We start from the raw sequence: 5,000 nt of genomic DNA, 5'->3' as shown, positions 1-5,000 counted from the left end.
TTATAATACATACAATACAATAAAAACGGAATCGGACAATCCCCGAAATCCGCTATCACAGTGCTAAATATTAAATACTATAATGTGGAGCTTATCTTGTACATCTGTGAGGGATTCCATCATTGATGTAATTAATCCAATGTCTTTATTTACTTGTATAGTATTGAGTGTTGGGTGCAGAAGTTATCAGTGCCGTCTATTGGTTTCTTTGTATATAAAAAAATAATCCGGAACCAATAGAAGACCCTGTCCATATGCATGCACTATCCAGGGGAGATCACAACTGTGGTCTCATTAAAGTCATAATTACTTAAGTTATTCTTCTTTGTATACTGAACCATAGCAGCGGGCAATTTTGACTTGTACTGTCACCCTGATTCTAAGAAGTTTTGGGGTGTTATCATTAGTCACCTTTTTTAATATGTATATATGACTAAAACCCTTTAGAATTCTTTCAGGTGTTATTATTAGTCACCCTCATAAAGTTACATATGGTACCGTTACATTTTACTCGTAAATTTAATGTGTATACACGGCTAACTTAAATACTCTTTAATATATTTAAGGGTGTTATCATTAGTCACCCTGGTGCAAATGTAAATAATAGATGGAAAACCTCATTTGTACTGTGTTTAAAATATCACAACACACCATTGAAAATATTTCATATGTTCTAAATAACATCGAAATTAATAGTTTTGAAGCCCACTCTTAATATGTATTAACCACAAAGGAGGTACACAACAACAAAAGTCATTTTCACATGTTATAGCCCGAAATAAACTACTGATAGAATTTTCGATGTTTTCACAGCCTTATGTAATCATTCGTAACCACATTTGCATAAGTATCATTGCATTCATTCAATTGGTTAGAGGGAAAATAGATATAACCTACAGTCCCAGAGTAACTATTAACGTCATTTCTATGTGTTCATACTATTCATGTACGTGTATGTGTAAAATGTAAAGTTATCCATTTTGTTTACTGTACACTGTGTAGATAAAAGACAACGACTACCAATCAACTAAATGCAACAAAGTATATCACCATCGGCCCGCACCAGACTTAGTCGAACCTAACGATAGGTGGCAAACGCCTCTCTACCGACCAGTAAATAAGCAAATTCCGTGCAGGGCAATGACTAATGTACCAACTAAAATTTAAATAATTAGAACCCAAAAACTGCCAGACTGAAGTCTACCTCCCCAGTAGCTACAGAAATAAAACTACCTTATCATTCTGTATTTTCAATAGTGTGTTGTTTCGTAAAAAATATTTTTCAAAAAACCACATTTGATTTTTCATCTTATAAAATGAATATGCGTACTCTACATACTTCTGCATTGTGTACTTAAATAAACGTAAAGTATCCAAGTTTTTACCTTTAAAAACGAGAATATTCCTAACTTTAAAAATGCACAATCTAGCAATACTTAATAAAAAGTTCAAAAAATGAACATTTACTATGTTGGAAGACCTCAAATAGCCAAAATATATCAGTTCGTCATAGTTGATCATGTTTACAATATCAGGTGGGACATTAATAAATATGTTATGTAATAAATCTTTCAGGTAATCATGTACTGATTTTAATTTCGTACAAAAAATAAACAGGTGTGCTAAATCCTCAGTACAATACCCGCACGCTTTACATGTATTGGTATCTACCTGACTAAATTTAGACAGTTTATCAAGTGTGAAAATTGCTCTATTAACCAGCCTATAATTCAAACAATGAAGATCTGGACAAAGTCCCACCTGATTGGCTACTGAGTACACTTGTCTAAAATTGATCGATGGAAATTTCTCCGCCCACTTTAACTCAGAGGTCGGTTTTTCAAAGAAAGTAGACATGAAGAGTTTGTATATTTGTTTTGTTACAGCCGTTAATAATGGAATTTCTGCATTATTTTCAAAGCAAAGCATTATTTGTGGGACGCAATTAGCATTGACCGGATTGTTATGTCGGAGCAATATTTTCCATTCGTCAGGAATACAACGCAATATCTTGTTAAAAGCGGATTCGATTGTGTATGGTTTTTCGTCCGGAAATCTACGATGAATAATTTCTACTATCGCATCAGAAGTGAAAAATCCAGGAATGAATTCATAACACACATCCTTAATTTGAATCAAACCGGCTTGTGCAAAGTCGTCAAAAAGAAGCATCTTACCGTTGTGTGTTATTTTCGGGTTACAAAATATCGGATTACTGTAGGCATGTTGAACTTCAATTTGAAATTTCAACTTGGATTTTATTCTGTAAAAAGCTGCAAACATCTCCTGATAATAAAGAGGCAACCTTTTCAGCTGAGCAGAATTCAAAAATGTGTACACAATATTCTGCTTAAGATTCATGTGATCAATTTTGAAAATAAAATAATCTAGTGTTACTTTCCAAATGGATGTACAATCAGGATCTAAATATTTCCGGAGAAATTTTATCCGGAATGCTTGCATCTTTATAAAAATATCAGGAATATTTAACCCACCGGAAAGTTTTTCACCAACTATAGTTTGATATTTCACTAAATGCGCTTTGTTTTGCCACAGAAACTTCATGACGGCTACTCGAAGTTCATTTTTTACATATTCCGGTAGCGGACAAACTGTGAGAGTATAGTAAAACCGTGATATAATTAACGATGTCAAAACCGTGGCTCGACCGGGTAATGTTAAATCTCGTTTTAGCCAGAAAAATAAAATAGTTTTTATTTTCTTAAGCTTGTCTCTCCAGTTGAGGTCGTCACACGCATTTCGGTTTTTACCAACGTAAATGCCTAGCACTTTTGTAACATCTTCACATCTTTGTATTTCTAATTTATTTAGCTCGTTATCAGATAATGTTCCGGACCCGAGACACATAATTTCTGATTTTTGCTTGTTGATTTTCGCACCGGACGCATCACTATAAAGTTTCAAAACATTGAAAACTTCATCTATCGAGTTTTTGTCACTTGTGAAAATATTCGTGTCATCTGCGTGTTGAAATATTCGCGCTTCTCTTTCAGATTTCGGAATTGTTACTCCTCGTATAGTTTGATTTTTTGCTATGGCTTGTCCTAGTGGTTCTGCGGCGATAACGTACAATAACGCGGAAAGCGGACATCCTTGTTTTATAGAATTTTTAAGCTTAACATACTTGGTCAAGAAGCCATTGCATTTGACACTACTGTTAACATTTTTGTAAAATATTTTAATCCACTCTATAAATTTTGGACCAAAGCCAAATTTCTGTAAAACAAGAAAAAGGTAATCATGATCAACTTTATCAAAGGCTTTCTCTTGGTCTACTTTGATCAGATATGCTTCTAAATTATCGTTTTCAATTATTTCTATCAGATCTCGAATACTCGAAGTCGTATCAGCAATATCACGACCTAAAATACAACACGTTTGGCTATTCGATATTAATTTAGGCAGAACGAATTTTAGTCGGTTCGACATGATGCGAGCCATTATTTTGTAATCAACGCATAATAAAGAAATCGGTCTGAAATTCTTTAATGAATTTTTATCACCTCTGTTTTTATAGATTAAGGTTATAACCCCATGTCTCATTGATCTAGTCATAATCTGCTCTTCTTGAATAATACTAAATATTTTCATAAAAATATTTTCAAACAAATGATAAAACCTGCAAAAAAATTCCGCAGTTAAACCATCCGGACCCGGCGATTTATTTTTTGTCATACTAAATAGTGCCGTTTTAATTTCGTCGCAAGTAAAATCAGCTTCTAAATTTTCCATATCATTTTCCGGAACTTTTTTGGTAATAAAATCTAAAATCTCATGTGCGCTATTCTTGTTAATGTGCGTACAGGAATACAACTCCTCATAAAAGGACCTCACTTCTTCTAAAATTTGTTCAGTTGTATTTACAATGATACCTTCTTTTGTTTTCAACTCTTTGATAGCATTACGTTTTTGCTTATATTTTTCAAGCTCTAAAAAATACTTAGAATTTTTATCACCTTCAATAGCCCAGTGAGCTTTAGAGCGTAATATAGCTCCTTTGCAGATTATGTCCTCGTAACTTTTAAGTTTTAATTTAATTTCTTCAAATTTATTTATATCAACCTCTTCATCATTTGCCACAGCAAGAGAGAACTTTTCGAATTCTCTTTGAATTTTAAAATATTCCGATCTTTCGGCACGCTTTTTATCTTTTGAAACTACTTTAGATAGTTGTTTAATCTTAAATTTTAAATTATCATACCAAATCAGTGGCTCGTCATCATATAGTCTACACTGTTTTTCAGTTTCTATTAATTTCTCAATTTTTAAAACAAACTCTTCATCATTTAACAGTGTGTTATTAAACACCCATAATCCTGGACCTCTCTCAATTTCACAAAATTCTATATTTAAAACTACTAAAGAATGATCACTGAAAGTGCTGTGCTTATGATAAATATTTTTGACAAAAACAGAAAAAGATTTTGGAATAAAGATGAAGTCAATCCTACTCTGAATAAGAATATTTTGAACCACTCGGCGCCAAGAGTACACTCGAGCATTTGGATTCCTTGAGCGCCATACATCATAAAGGTTGAAATTGTCACAAAATTTACTAATAGATTTATAAGCTTTGTCTTCAGTGTGTTGTGATCTGCCACACCTATCAAGTGTTGACATAGATGTATTCAAATCCCCCAACAGAATGACATTTTCGGGGTCAGATAACTTATCTAATATGCTGTCAAAAAACTTGCTCCTCTCAAGGACTAAATTAGGAGCATAACAATTAACAATATCAAAAACTTTGTCATCCTGGTGAAGCTGTATTTGAATACACCTACCATCGAAACCCTGTATATATTTTACTTCATTTTCTATTTTTTTGCTTATTAAAAAGGCCACACCTTGTCTGTGAATATCACTACATGAATGAAATATTTGACCACTCCAGAACTTAGACAAATTCTCAATTAAATCTTCTGACCAAAAAGTTTCTTGTAACCCTACAACATCATAATAATTTTCAGAACAGTAAG

The sequence above is a fragment of the Perna viridis genome, chromosome 1 (genome assembly GCF_037379345.1).
Source record: "Perna viridis isolate PV_CMFRI_1.1 ecotype Kerala chromosome 1, ASM3737934v1, whole genome shotgun sequence".
NCBI lineage: Eukaryota > Metazoa > Mollusca > Bivalvia > Mytilida > Mytilidae > Perna > Perna viridis.
This window is presented reverse-complemented; position numbering follows the sequence as displayed.